The sequence below is a fragment of the Cololabis saira genome, chromosome 19 (genome assembly GCF_033807715.1).
Source record: "Cololabis saira isolate AMF1-May2022 chromosome 19, fColSai1.1, whole genome shotgun sequence".
Taxonomy (NCBI): domain Eukaryota; kingdom Metazoa; phylum Chordata; class Actinopteri; order Beloniformes; family Belonidae; genus Cololabis; species Cololabis saira.
In genome coordinates, this window is record NC_084605.1 from 1,572,030 (window position 1) to 1,587,453 (window position 15,424).

A 15,424-nucleotide genomic window follows, 5' to 3' on the forward strand; every position below is an offset into this window, starting at 1 on the left:
GGTTAGTGTTAGTTTACCTGGGTTAGGGTTAGGGTTAGTTTACCTGGGTTAGGGTTAGTTTACCTGGGTTAGGGTTAGGGTTAGTTTACCTGGGTTAGGGTTAGTTTACCTGGGTTAGCGTTAGGGTTAGTTTACCTGGGTTAGGGTTAGTTTACCTGGGTTAGGGTTAGGGTTAGTTTACCTGGGTTAGGGTTAGTTTACCTGGGTTAGGGTTAGGGTTAGTTTACCTGGGTTAGGGGTAGTTTACCTGGGTTAGGGTTAGGGTTAGTTTACCTGGGTTAGGGTTAGGGTTAGTTTACCTGGGTTAGGGTTAGTGTTAGTTTACCTGGGTTAGGGTTAGTTTACCTGGGTTAGGGTTAGTGTTAGTTTACCTGGGTTAGGGTTAGGGTTAGTTTACCTGGGTTAGGGTTAGGGTTAGGGTTAGTTTACCTGGGTTAGGGTTAGGGTTAGTTTACCTGGGTTAGGGTTAGGGTTAGTTTACCTGGGTTAGGGTTAGGGTTAGTGTTAGTTTACCTGGGTTAGGGTTAGTTTACCTGGGTTAGGGTTAGTTTACCTGGGTTAGGGTTAGGGTTAGGGTTAGGGTTAGTTTACCTGGGTTAGGGTTAGGGTTAGTTTACCTGGGTTAGGGTTAGGGTTAGTTTACCTGGGTTAGGGTTAGTGTTAGTTTACCTGGGTTAGGGTTAGTGTTAGTTTACCTGGGTTAGGGTTAGGGTTAGTTTACCTGGGTTAGGGTTAGGGTTAGTTTACCTGGGTTAGGGTTAGGGTTAGTTTACCTGGGTTAGGGTTAGGGTTAGTTTACCTGGGTTAGGGTTAGGGTTAGGGTTAGTTTACCTGGGTTAGGGTTAGGGTTAGTTTACCTGGGTTAGGGTTAGGGTTAGTTTACCTGGGTTAGGGTTAGGGTTAGGGTTAGTGTTAGTTTACCTGGGTTAGGGTTAGTTTACCTGGGTTAGGGTTAGTTTACCTGGGTTAGGGTTAGGGTTAGGGTTAGGGTTAGGGTTAGTTTACCTGGGTTAGGGTTAGGGTTAGTTTACCTGGGTTAGGGTTAGGGTTAGGGTTAGTGTTAGTTTACCTGGGTTAGGGTTAGTTTACCTGGGTTAGGGTTAGGGTTAGTTTACCTGGGTTAGGGTTAGGGTTGGGGTTAGTTTACCCGGGTTAGGGTTAGTTTACCCGGGTTAGGGTTAGTTTACCTGGGTTAGGGTTAGGGTTTGGGTTAGTTTACCCGGGTTAGGGTTAGTTTACCTGTGTTAGGATTAGTTTACCTGGGTTAGGGTTAGTGTTAGTTTACCTGGGTTAGGGTTAGTTTACCCGGGTTAGGGTTAGGGTTAGTTTACCTGGGTTAGGGTTAGGGTTGGGGTTAGTTTACCCGGGTTAGGGTTAGTTTACCTGTGTTAGGATTAGTTTACCTGGGTTAGGGTTAGTGTTAGTTTACCTGGGTTAGGGTTAGTGTTAGTTTACCTGGGTTAGGGTTAGGGTTAGGGTTAGGGTTAGTTTACCTGGGTTAGGGTTAGTGTTAGTTTACCTGGGTTAGGGTTAGTTTACCTGGGTTAGGGTTAGTTTACCTGGGTTAGGGTTAGGGTTAGAGGGTTAGGGTTAGAGGGTTAGGGTTAGGTTAGGGCTAGGGTTAGTTTACCTGAGGACGCTGGGCTTGGACCGGGTCTGGGCTGGACCTTTCCGGTCCCGGGTCTGGCCCGGGTCTCTGGAAACATCCTTGCAGATGTTCCGGGCGGTGAACGTCAGCCAGAGCAGCGTGGACAGGGAGGCGTAGTGGAGGACGATGCCGACCTGACGGGAGAGACAAACACCTAATTCTGAATAACTGAAACCATCAAACAACACGACAACAAAACCCTGAAATGAAATGAAATGACTTTATTTGTTGAGCAGGGATTGTACATGTGGCACCCTGGAGATGTCGATTATTATTATTTTATTAGTTATTTTAATTAACTTGTCCCCACACCATTATTTTTTCTTATTTAATACAGCATAAGACACCTTGTGTCACTTGTAAGAACAGGGAAACTAACCTGCTTCACCTGTGATTAACCGTATGGTAATACCCACTTCGCCAGTAGGTGTCAGTATAGGCTTTGGAATGGGAATGACGACGCTGTAATCCTGGCGTACAAGAGTGAAAACTCCGATGTGGAACGTGGTACGGTCAGGACAAAAACAGAGAGCCTATACTGATCCGAAACTGTCTTTTTGTTATATTTGCAGGTGAGGAAAAGTGCACAAGCGCCCTATATATTTATGTTTAGTTATCATTTTTCAGGCCATTTCTTATTCTTATTCATTTCATGCCGAGACAGATATCTGTTGTTAGCCATAGCTGCTAATTTAGCCACGTCCCGCGGGCTAGCGGCAGGCTTGAGAGCATTGTGTGGATGTGAACACTTCTAAATGACGTCACACTGTAATGTCAGTGACATTACCATACTGTTTATTTTTCTTGTTGCACAGGTTTGCATAGGTTTATAAATGATAAAAGCAGCCGATATATGGAGTCTGTTATGTTATGTTTTGCACTTAGTATTAATTTGATTTCCTGTCAGTAATAGTTTTACTGTCTTATATTATTTTTGGCTGTAATCCTGGCGTACAAGAGTGAAAAGTCCGATGTGGAACGTGGTACGGTCAGGACAAAAACAGAGAGCCTATACTGATCTATACTGATCCGTCTTTTTGTTATATTTGCAGTGTTCTGTGCAATAAAGACAGCAGCACCTGGACATCTACTGTCATCCTTGTACATGTGTAACATACATATTAATAAACACAAGTGTAAATATTCATGGTTGTAGCCAGAGACAGAACTGGACACCAGCAGACGAAGGAAACATCAAGGCCAATCCATATCAACAAAACACAACGTTAAAAAACTAAACTGAGCTAGATAAAAAACATTAAGCAATAAAAACAAGACAAAAAAACCCTTACATTAGAAATACAGTTATGAATACAGTTTCAATATCAAATGTATTCCTAACCCTAACCTTAAGCCTGACCCCTGACCCTAACTCAACCTAACTGTTTCTCTTTACAGAGTCATAATGAACCCTAACGTTCAGCTCAAGAGCAGAAATGAGGATCAAGGAGATTAAACAACCACATGGTCAGCAAATGTGATTTCTCCTAACTGCATTTTTTTCAGTTCCATTCGGCACACAGCTATTTTTATTTTCATATTCTTGAGCTTAAAACTGGACATGCAAGTGCTTCTTAAAACGATGGAGAGTGTAATTCCTCTTAACGCCTGATTGGTCGTCCGTTGGCCTCGGGACAAACGTTTCTCTGGCTGCTCGACTGCAGAAACTGAGCCGTAAAGAGCAAGAAACACGTACGATCTGACAGACGAAGGGGACGTTGACTTGATTGATGCCTCCAGCAAACACTCCAAATGTCAGTCCCGTGTGAAACAGGAAGTTGAGGAGAGTGTGCCAGCCGTTCCTGCTGATGCGGATGTTTCTGGAAACCACGAAGAACAGAATATTAGGAAGGTGGAGAACCACGAAGAACAGAATATTAGGAAGGTGGAGAACCATGAAGAACAGAATATTAGGAAGGTGGAGAACCATGAAGAACAGAATATTAGGAAGGTGGAGAACCATGAAGAACAGAATATTAGGAAGGTGGAGAACCATGAAGAACAGAATATTAGGAAGGTGGAGAACCATGAAGAACAGAATATTAGGAAGGTGGAGAACCATGAAGAACAGAATATTAGGAAGGTGGAGAACCATGAAGAACAGAATATTAGGAAGGTGGAGATGGAGAACCATGAAGAACAGAATATTATGAAGATGGAAAACCATGAAGAACAGAATGTTAGGAAGGTGGAGAACCATGAAGAACAGAATATTAGGAAGGTGGAGAACCATGAAGAACAGAATATTAGGAAGGTGGAGAACCATGAAGAACAGAATATTAGGAAGGTGGAGAGACAAGAAGAACAGAATATTAGGAAGGTGGAGATGGAGAACCATGAAGAACAGAATATTATGAAGATGGAAAACCATGAAGAACAGAATGTTAGGAAGGTGGAGAACCATGAAGAACAGAATATTAGGAAGGTGGAGAACCATAAAGAACAGAATATTAGGAAGGTGGAGAGACAAGAAGAACAGAATATTAGGAAGGTGGAGATGGAGAACCATGAAGAACAGAATATTATGAAGGTGGAGAACCATGAAGAACAGAATATTAGGAAGGTGGAGGTGGAGAACCATGAAGAACAGAATATTATGAAGATGGAAAACCATGAAGAACAGAATGTTAGGAAGGTGGAGAACCATGAAGAACAGATATTAGGAAGGTGGAGATGGAGAACCATGAAGAACAGAATATTAGGAAGGTGGAGAACCATGAAGAACAGAATATTAGGAAGGTGGAGAGACTTCATCCAGAAAACAGACAGGTAGAAAGAGATGTAGCCGTCAGCTCTGCTACAAACATGCTGGTAGAAGTAGGTTAGGGTTAGCATCGTAGTCTCACCTGTGGTGGACCACGTAGGTCATGATGGACACCAGCAGGGTTAAGGTTAGGGGTTAGGGTTAGGGGTTAAGGTTAGGGTTAGGGTTAGGGGTTAAGGTTAGGGTTAGGGTTAGGGTTTAGGGTTAGGGTTAGGGGTTAAGGTTAGGGGTTAGGGTTAGGGTTAGGGTTTAGGGTTAGGGTTAGGGGTTAGGGTTTAGGGTTAGGGGTTAGGGGTTAAGGTTAGGGGTTAAGGTTAGGGTTAGGGGGTTAGGGGTTAGGGTTAGGGTTAGGGAGTTAGGGGTTAGTCTCACCTGTGGTGGAGGGTTAGGGTTAGTCTCACCTGTGGTGGACCAGGTAGGTCATGATGGGTTAGGGTTAGGGTTAGGGTTAGGGTTAGTCTCACCTGTGGTGGACCACGTAGGTCATGATGGACACCAGCAGGCACAGCAGCATGACGGCGGTGCAGGCGTAAACCACCGGGTGCAGGTAATCTCCCGGGTACGGAGGGAACGACAGCACTCGCTTCAAATCCTGGGGAGAAGGAAAAGGAGGATCAGTGTTTACCCCAGGTTAGGGTTAGGGTTAGGGTTTAGGTGAAAGTCTGGGGTCACCTGTCCAGGTGACTCCAGACTTTCACCTACACAGAGCTCACCAGTAAACGAGGGGTAACTGACGTGAATCTCATCAGAGTAAAGTTGCTGAACAGAGAAGACTCTGCACTTCCTGTTTCCTGTCGGGTTTCCAGGCCAAGTACACAACAGATAAATGTTTTACTCTCATCTTCCACGTGAGCGGTAACCTTTTCCCCCGTCGTCGCGGCGTTGCCTGACTACACTGACATCACTCTCCTAAAATAACTCTGTCATTAAACATGTACGAGACGGTAACCGTCTCCTGAAATATTAACGTGAGTTAAAGAAGAGCAACATGACCAAACACGGGCGGGTTTTAGGAGTTATGGGTTTTAGGAGTTATGGGTTTTAGGAGTTATGGGTTTTATGAGTTTTGGGTTTTATGAGTTTTGGGTTTTTTAGAGTTTTGGGTTTTTTAGAGTTATGGGTTTTAAGAGTTATGGGTTTTAGGAGTTATGGGTTTTTTAGAGTTATGGGTTTTAGGAGTCATGGGTTTTTTAGAGTTATGGGTTTTAGGAGTTATGGGTTTTAGGAGTTATGGGTTTTAGGAGTTATACGTTTTAGGAGTCATGGGTTTTTTAGAGTTATGGGTTTTAGGAGTTATGGGTTTTTTAGAGTTATGGGTTTTAGGAGTTATGGGTTTTAGGTGTTATGGGTTTTAGGAGTTATAGGTTTTAGGAGTTATGGGTTTTAGGAGTTATGGGTTTTAGGAGTCATGGGTTTTTTAGAGTTATGGGTTTTAGGAGTTATGGGTTTTAGGAGTTATAGGTTTTAGGAGTTATGGGTTTTAGGAGTTATGGGTTTTAGGAGTTATGGGTTTTAGGAGTTATGGGTTTTAGGAGTTATGGGTTTTAGGAGTTATGGGTTTTAGGAGTTATGGGTTTTAGGAGTTATAGGTTTTAGGAGTTATGGGTTTTAGGAGTTATAGGTTTTAGGAGTTATGGGTTTTAGGAGTCATGGGTTTTTTAGAGTTATGGGTTTTAGGAGTTATGGGTTTTAGGAGTTATAGGTTTTAGGAGTTATGGGTTTTAGGAGTTATAGGTTTTAGGAGTTATGGGTTTTAGGAGTCATGGGTTTTTTAGAGTTATGGGTTTTAGGAGTTATGGGTTTTAGGAGTTATGGGTTTTAGGAGTTATAGGTTTTAGGAGTCATGGGTTTTTTAGGAGTTATGGGTTTTAGGAGTTATGGGTTTTAGGAGTTATAGGTTTTAGGAGTTATGGGTTTTAGGAGTTATAGGTTTTAGGAGTTATGGGTTTTAGGAGTTATGGGTTTTAGGAGTTAAGGGTTTTAGGAGTTATAGGTTTTAGGAGTTATGGGTTTTAGGAGTTATAGGTTTTAGGAGTTATGGGTTTTAGGAGTTATGGGTTTCTGCTCACGTCTTCCCTCAGACGTCCTTCTCAATTAGCCCTAATTAGCTCTAACGAGTCCTGCTCTGACCTGATTTAAAACAAGTCCGTCCCAGCAGTGAAGACCTGCTATCAACATAAAAATAACAGATTACTGCACGAGTGAATATTTAAACATGTGACAAAACCAAACATAAAGAATTCTTCTCTACCTGATGAAATGTTTTAAACACTAAGAAACCATTAGAGAATTAGAGAACATCTTATGCATCTGTTCCCACGTGGACGGGTTAGGGTTAGGGTTGGGAACCTTTACGAGGGGAATCTAACCAGGACCTTCAGGAATCTAACCAGGACCTGCTGCTTCAGGAATCTAACCAGGACCTTCAGCTCCACAACTACCCGGTGCTACTGGAAGGAAGATGCATGTGGTAATCTCTCACCTGCAACCGGTTTGAGAGGATCTGTAACATGAACAAGCCCACCCCACTCACTGGAAAGGTGTTGGGATTAAAACTGACATTTTTGCAGAGCAATTGTTGAAATTTTGATTATTTGTTTAGCTGTTGCTGCTGTTTTCAAAAATATGTTGAAAGTAATGCATACTGTTGTACAGTAAAAAGGAAAAAAAGAAATGTGTTGCACACATGAAGCACTCACATCACTGGAAACATGTGGGGGTTAAAGGTGTAATGTTTGTAGAGCAAATGTTCAGATTTTGGCTCCTGTTTGTTTTGTTATTGTTTCAATCTCTGGGAGCTGGTCAGGTTGAAAATCTATTTTTACAGAGATGGACAGTTTTTTCGCACATATGTTCAATATATGAAATAAATTGCAGTCGCATTTGAATATAAAAGATGTGTGTGTGTGTGTGTTTTGGGGTTTGGGGGGTTTTCTCTGGTGATGCAAATGCTCGCTTTTAAAAAAACGGTTACCAATAATGTAAATATAAAAGAGGAATACACAATCTCTTTGATGTAGTTTTTAATGAATCAGAAATAAATATTATCCAGTAAAAATATCCCCACTGTGTAAAACAATAGTCCATCTATCCAGATGTAGCTCCACATGTCGGAGACAGGAACTCCTCAATCCATCCATCATCCATTGTTAGCTCCTCCCCGCTAACATTAGCTCCTCCCCGCTAACATCAACTCCTCCCCGCTAATGTTAGCTCCTCCCCGCTAACGTTAGCTCCTCCCCGCTAACATTAGCTCCTCCCCGCTAATGTTAGCTCCTCCCCGCTAACGTAGGGGACAGATATTTGTATAAGTGTCTGCACCGGCTTTGGTCGGAGCTGGAAGCTGGAAGCTTCGCTGAGGGGCAGTCGTGTGGGGGAGGATCCAGAAAGTGACTCAGGTCCCGTTTACACGGAGCAAAAACGGAGGCGTTTTCATGCGTTTTGTTCGTTCGTTTACACGAAAAAGAAGCTCAAAGTCTCCAAAAACGATCATTTCTGAAAACTCCGGCCAAAGTGGAGATTTTCAAAAACTCCGTTTTCACGTTTGCGTCTAAACAGAGGAAAACGGAGGAAAACGGAGGAAAACGGAGGAAAATGGAGGAAATCGGAGGAAAACAGAGATTTAGGCTCAGAACGTCACAGAAACGTCACCAGCATCATTTGTGCGACTTGTGTTTACAATTTGTTTGACCACCGTCAATATTTTCTTGTATTTTATATTCTAAAGTCACACTTAAAAAGTAACTCCACTTCTCTGTCACTCCAAACGAAAGACTCTCGTTCCGTCTTGGAAGTAACTGCAGTCAAGGCTGATTTATGGTTCCGCGTTACACCAACGCAGAGCTACGGCGTAGGCTACGCGGCGACGCGCTCCATACTGCCCCCTGCAGGTTTGGATGCTCATAGCACCTTAACAGCAATTTCATGTGGGTTCGTGTAAACGAGGATATTTTTGAAAACGTAGAGGGGGAAATATCCGTTTTTGTAAATACCCGGCTACGTGTAAACGTGGCCTCAGATCCGTTAGTGATGTTCGCGTTAGCATACGAGGAGCCTTCTCCACATTAGTATACGAGGAGCCTTCGTCACGTTAGCATACGAGGAGCCTTCTCCACGTTAGCATACGAGGAGCCTTCTCCACGTTAGCATACGAGGAGCCTTCTCCACGTTAGCATACGAGGAGCCTTCTCCGCGTTAGCATACGAGGAGCCTTCTCCACGTTAGTGGGTCAAATGTTTCTCATGCAGATCAGTTCCTGGTCCTGGTTTCCTTCATGCAGATCAGTTCCTGGTCCTGGTTCAGTTCCTGGTCCTGGTTTCCTTCATGCAGATCAGTTCCTGGTCCTGGCTCAGTTCCTGGTCCTGGTTCAGTTCCTGGTCCTGGTTTCCTTCATGCAGATCAGTTCCTGGTCCTGGTTTCATGCAGATCAGTTCCTGGTCCTGGTTCAGTTCCTGGTCCTGGTTTCCTTCGTGCAGACCAGTTCCTGGTCCTGGTTCAGTTCCTAGTCCTGGTTTCCTTCATGCAGACCAGTTCCTGGTCCTGGTTCAGTTCCTGGTCCTGGTTCAGTTCCTGGTCCTGGTTTCCTTCATGCAGATCAGTTCCTGGTCCTGGCTCAGTTCCTGGTCCTGGTTCAGTTCCTGGTCCTGGTTTCCTTCATGCAGATCAGTTCCTGGTCCTGGTTTCATGCAGATCAGTTCCTGGTCCTGGTTCAGTTCCTGGTCCTGGTTTCCTTCGTGCAGACCAGTTCCTGGTCCTGGTTCAGTTCCTAGTCCTGGTTTCCTTCGTGCAGATCAGTTGGGAGCTGCGTCTCCATGACGACGACGTCTCCACCTCTTCGTGGGGGTTTCTCCGGCTCTGTCACTCCGTCCTCCCATCATCCCTCTCTCCGGGACAGCATGCTCTCCTCACGCTCCGGCGAGCAGCCATCTATTAGAGCCAGCATGACTGATTAAACCCTCTCCCAGGAACAGGGACGAGCCCACACACATCGCAGCAGCAGCAACGTTATCTCAGCTGACCGACCCCAACGCCACATCGCTGTATAATTACACTCCTCTTTGTCTTGCTCGGCCTGCGCTTCAGCGTGAACACTTTTAGATCCTCAGTCTTTTCCAAGAGCATTTCAAGAACTGTGAGTCTGAAAATACAAGAAGATTCTTATCCCGTCTTCTCCAATGCCTCCACGTTCAGACTAACCCCAGCATCATAACGTTAACCTTAAACCGACAATATCTTTTAAATTGGTCATTTGTTTTTTGACCTAATCTAGAGAGAAGTAAAATAATCATGTGGGAAATACAGCAAAGCCTCTTTCTGCTCCACACCAGTGATCAGGTGCTGCTGGTCGTCATTGATGAACGGATTGATGACTGATCACCAGCAGGTGTCTGGAGAACGCAGATAGGGAAAGAGATAAGCCACGGACCTGAGGAAAGCAGCTGTTGCAGCACACGAATCTGGGAAGGATCGTAAAAGCATTTGTAAACTATTCTGGGCTCAAACGTCTACAGAGAGAACGATTCAGAATAAGTTATCTTTCAAGGATTGGACATCCGTGCAAACGTACCCCAAACTCACGATGTACAGCTCTCAGAGTAATCCCAAAAACCTGGACCTGGACCTGGACCGGGACCTTGACCTGGACCGGGACCTGGAACCCTGACAGTTCCTGATGGACCATGAACCCTGACCCTAACCGTGAACGTCTAACCATGAACATCTAACCGTGAACGTTTAAACATGAACGTTTAAACATGAACGTCTAACCATGAACATCTAACCGTGAACGTCTAACCGTGAACGTCTAACCGTGAACGTCTAACCATGAACGTCTAACCATGAACGTCTAACCGTGAACGTCTAACCATGAACATCCAACCATGAACATCCAACCATGAACGTCTAACCATGAACGTCTAACCATGAACGTCTAACCATGAACGTCTAACCATGAACCCTAACCCTAACCATGAACGTCTAACCATGAACGTCTAACCGTGAACGTCTAACCGTGAACGACTAACCGTGAACGTCTAACCGTGAACGTCTAACCGTGAACGACTAACCGTGAACGTCTAACCGTGAACGTCTAACCGTGAACGTCTAACCGTGAACGACTAACCGTGAACGTCTAACCGTGAACGTCTAACCGTGAACGACTAACCGTGAACGTCTAACCGTGAACGTCTAACCGTGAACGTCTAACCGTGAACGTCTAACCGTGAACGTCTAACCGTGAACGTCTAACCGTGAACGACTAACAGTGAACGTCTAACCATGAACGTATAAACATGAACGTCTAACCATGAACGTCTAACCATGAATATCTAACCGTGAAAGTCTAACCGTGAACGTCTAACCATGAACGTCTAACCATGAACGTCTAACCATGAACCCTAACCCTAACCATGAACGTCTAACCATGAACATCTAACCCTAACCATGAACGTCTAACCATGAACATCTAACCGTGAACGTCTAACCCTAACCATGAACGTCTAACCATGAACGTCTAACCCTAACCATGAACATCTAACCATGAACGTCTAACCATGAACGTCTAACCATGAACGTCTAACCATGAACGTCTAACCATGAACGTCTAACCCTAACCATGAACAACTAACCATGAACGTCTAACCATGAACGTCTAACTCTAACCATGAACGTCTAACCATGAACGTCTAACCATGAACGTCTAACCATGAACGTCTAACCATGAACATCTAACCATGAACGTCTAACCATGAACATCTAACCATGAACGTCTAACTCTAACCATAAACGTCTAACCATGAACGTCTAACCATGAACGTCTAACCATGAACATCTAACCATGAACGTCTAACCATGAACGTCTAACCATGAACGTCTAACCATGAACGTCTAACCATGAACGTCTAACCATGAACGTCTAACCATGAACGTCTAACCATGAACGTCTAACCATGAACGTCTAACCATGAACGTCTAACCATGAACGTCTAACCATGAACGTCTAACCATGAACGTCTAACCATGAACGTCTAACCATGACCGTCTAACCATGAACGTCTAACCATGAACGTCTAACCATGAACGTCTAACCATGAACGTCTAACCATGAACGTCTAACCATGAACGTCTAATCATGAACGTCTAACCATGAACGTCTAACCATGAACGTCTAACCATGAACATCTAACCATGAACGTCTAACCATGAACGTCTAACCATGAACGTCTAACCATGACCGTCTAACCATGAACGTCTAACCATGAACGTCTAACCATGAACATCTAACCATGAACGTCTAATCATGAACATCTAACCATGAACGTCTAACTCTAACCATAAACGTCTAACCATGAACATCTAACCATGAACGTCTAACCATGAACGTCTAACCATGAACGTCTAACCATGAACGTCTAACCATGAACGTCTAACCATGAACGTCTATCCATGAACGTCTAACTCTAACCATAAACGTCTAACCATGAACATCTAACCATGAACGTCTAACCATGAACAACTAACCATGAACATCTAACCATGAACATCTAACCATGAACAACTAACCATGAACGTCTAACCATGAACGTCTAACCATGAACATCTGACCATGAACATCTAACCATGAACAACTAACCATGAACAACTAACCATGAACAACTAACCATGAACGTCTAACCATGAACGTCTAACCATGAACGTCTAACCATGAACATCTAACCATGAACAACTAACCATGAACAACTAACCATGAACGTCTAACCATGAACGTCTAACCATGAACGTCTAACCATGAACATCTAACCATGAACAACTAACCATGAACGTCTAACCATGAACGTCTAACCATGAACATCTAACTCTAACCATGAACGTCTAATCATGAACATCTAACCATGAACGTCTAACTCTAACCATGAACGTCTAATCATGAACATCTAACCATGAACAACTAACCATGAACATCTAACCATGAACGTCTAACCATGAACATCTAACCATGAACGTCTAACCATGAACATCTAACCATGAACAACTAACCATGAACGTCTAACCATGAACGTCTAACCATGAACGTCTAACCATGAACATCTAACCATGAACAACTAACCATGAACGTCTAACCATGAACGTCTAACCATGAACATCTAACTCTAACCATGAACGTCTAATCATGAACATCTAACCATGAACGTCTAACCATGAACATCTGACGATGAACAACTAACCATGAACAACTAACCATGAACAACTAACCATGAACAACTAACCATGAACGTCTAACCATGAACGTCTAACCATGAACATCTAACCATGAACATCTAACCATGAACAACTAACCATGAACGTCTAACCATGAACGTCTAACCATGAACGTCTAACCATGAACGTCTAACCATGAACATCTAACCATGAACAACTAACCATGAACGTCTAACCATGAACGTCTAACCATGAACGTCTAACCATGAACATCTAACCATGAACAACTAACCATGAACGTCTAACCATGAACGTCTAACCATGAACGTCTAACCATGAACATCTAACCATGAACAACTAACCATGAACGTCTAACCATGAACGTCTAACCATAAACATCTGACGATGAACAACTAACCATGAACGTCTAACCATGAACATCTAACTCTAACCATGAACGTCTAATCATGAACAACTAACCATGAACAACTAACCATGAACGTCTAACCATGAACGTCTAACCATGAACATCTAACCATGAACATCTGACGATGAACAACTAACCATGAACGTCTAACCATGAACGTCTAACCATGAACATCTAACTCTAACCATGAACGTCTAATCATGAACAACTAACCATGAACAACTAACCATGAACGTCTAACCATGAACGTCTAACCATGAACGTCTAACCATGAACATCTAACCATGAACAACTAACCATGAACGTCTAACCATGAACGTCTAACCATGAACATCTAACTCTAACCATGAACGTCTGACCATGAACATCTGACGATGAACAACTAACCATGAACAACTAACCATCAACGTCCGACCATGAACGTCCGACCAGGAACGTCCGACCAGGAACGTCCGACCGTGAACGTCCGACCGTAAACGTCCGACCGTGAACGTCCGACCGTGAACGTCCGACCGTGAACGTCCGACCGTGAACGTCCAACCGTGAACGTCCAACCGTGAACGTCCAACCGTGAACGTCCAACCATGAACGTCTAACCATGAACATCTAACCATGAACAACTGACCATGAACAACTGACCATGAACGTCTAACCATGAACGTCTAACCATGAACGTCTAACCATGAACGTCTAACCCTAACCATGAACGTCTAACCATGAACGTCTAACCATGAACATCTAACCATGAACGTCTAACCATGAACATCTAACCATGAACGTCTAACCATGAACATCTAACCATGAACGTCTAACCATGAACATCTAACCATGAACGTCTAACCATGAACGTCTAACCATGAACGTCTAACCCTAACCATGAACGTCTAACCATGAACGTCTAACCATGAACGTCTAACCATGAACATCTAACCATGAACGTCTAACCATGAACGACTAACCATGAACGACTAACCATGAACGACTAACCATGAACATCTAACCCTAACCATGAACATCTAACCATGAACGACTAACCATGAACGTCTAACCATGAACGTCTAACCCTAACCCACTAAATAATTAGGTAAGTACATAAATAAGTAAGTAACTAAGTACATTAGTAAGTAAATAGGTTAGTAGATAAGTAAGTAACTAATAGGTAAATCAGTAAGTAAGTAAGTAACTACATAAATATGTAGGCAATTACGAAAGTATGTAAGTAAACACATAAGTATGTAAGTAGGTAGATAATTAAATACGTAAGTATGTAAGTAAGTACGTTAGTAAATATGTAAGTATGTAAGTAAGTACGTTAGTAAATACGTAAGTATGTAAGTAAGTACGTTAGTAAATACGTAAGTATGTAAGTAAGTACGTTAGTAAATATGTAAGTATGTAAGTAAGTACGTTAGTAAATATGTAAGTATGTAAGTAAGTACGTTAGTAAATACGTAAGTATGTAAGTAAGTACGTTAGTAAATACGTAAGTATGTAAGTAAGTACGTTAGTAAATACGTAAGTATTTAAGTACATAAGTGTCAGGTAAAAACACAGTCGTAGTTCTCTCAGATAAATGGATCAGACTCCCCATTGATTTGAATAGAGATCAGACTCCCCATTGATTTGAATGGATCAGACTCACCATTGATTTGAATGGATCAGTTCTTCAGGATGAAGGTCTGGTCTCTCGGGGTTTGGGGGTCATCTGGTCCAGTTTCATCTGGGCCAGTTTCAGGGTTTGGGGGTCATCTGGTCCGGTTTCAGCAGGTCCGGTTTCATCTGGTCCGGTTTCATCTGGTCCGGTTTCAGCAGCCTCTCCAGAGGTTCCAGGTCCAGGTCTGGTCTGGTCCAGAGGGTCCAGAGGGTCCAGAGGATCCGGGTCCAGGTCCAGGTCCTGGTCTGGACCCCCCCCAGGGTCCCTGCTGCCCTGAATCCATCAGACCTGGTTCTGATTCCAGCTCTGATTCTCCTCCTCCTCTTCTCCTCTTCTCCTCCAGCTCAGACCTGATCCAGACCTGATCCAGCTCAGACCTGATCCAGCTCAGACCTGATCCAGACCTGATCCAGACCTGATCCTGATCCAGCTCAGACCTGATCCAGCTCAGACCTGATCCAGACCTGATCCTGATCCAGCTCAGACCTGATCCAGCTCAGACCTGATCCAGCTCAGACCTGATCCAGACCTGATCCTGATCCAGCTCAGACCTGATCCAGCTCAGACCTGATCCAGACCTGATCCAGACCTGATCCTGATCCAGCTCAGACCTGATCCAGCTCAGACCTGATCCAGACCTGATCCTGATCCAGCTCAGACCTGATCCAGCTCAGACCTGATCCAGACCTGATCCTGATCCAGCTCAGACCTGATCCAGCTCAGACCTGATCCAGA

At 43.7% G+C, this 15,424-nt stretch overlaps 1 pseudogene; it reads right to left on the reverse strand.

The window, feature by feature from the left end:
- Positions 1-14,790, reverse strand: part of LOC133419843 (adhesion G protein-coupled receptor A1-like) — a 25,824-nt pseudogene extending 11,034 nt beyond the window's left edge.
- Positions 14,791-15,424: the final 634 nt, after the last annotated feature.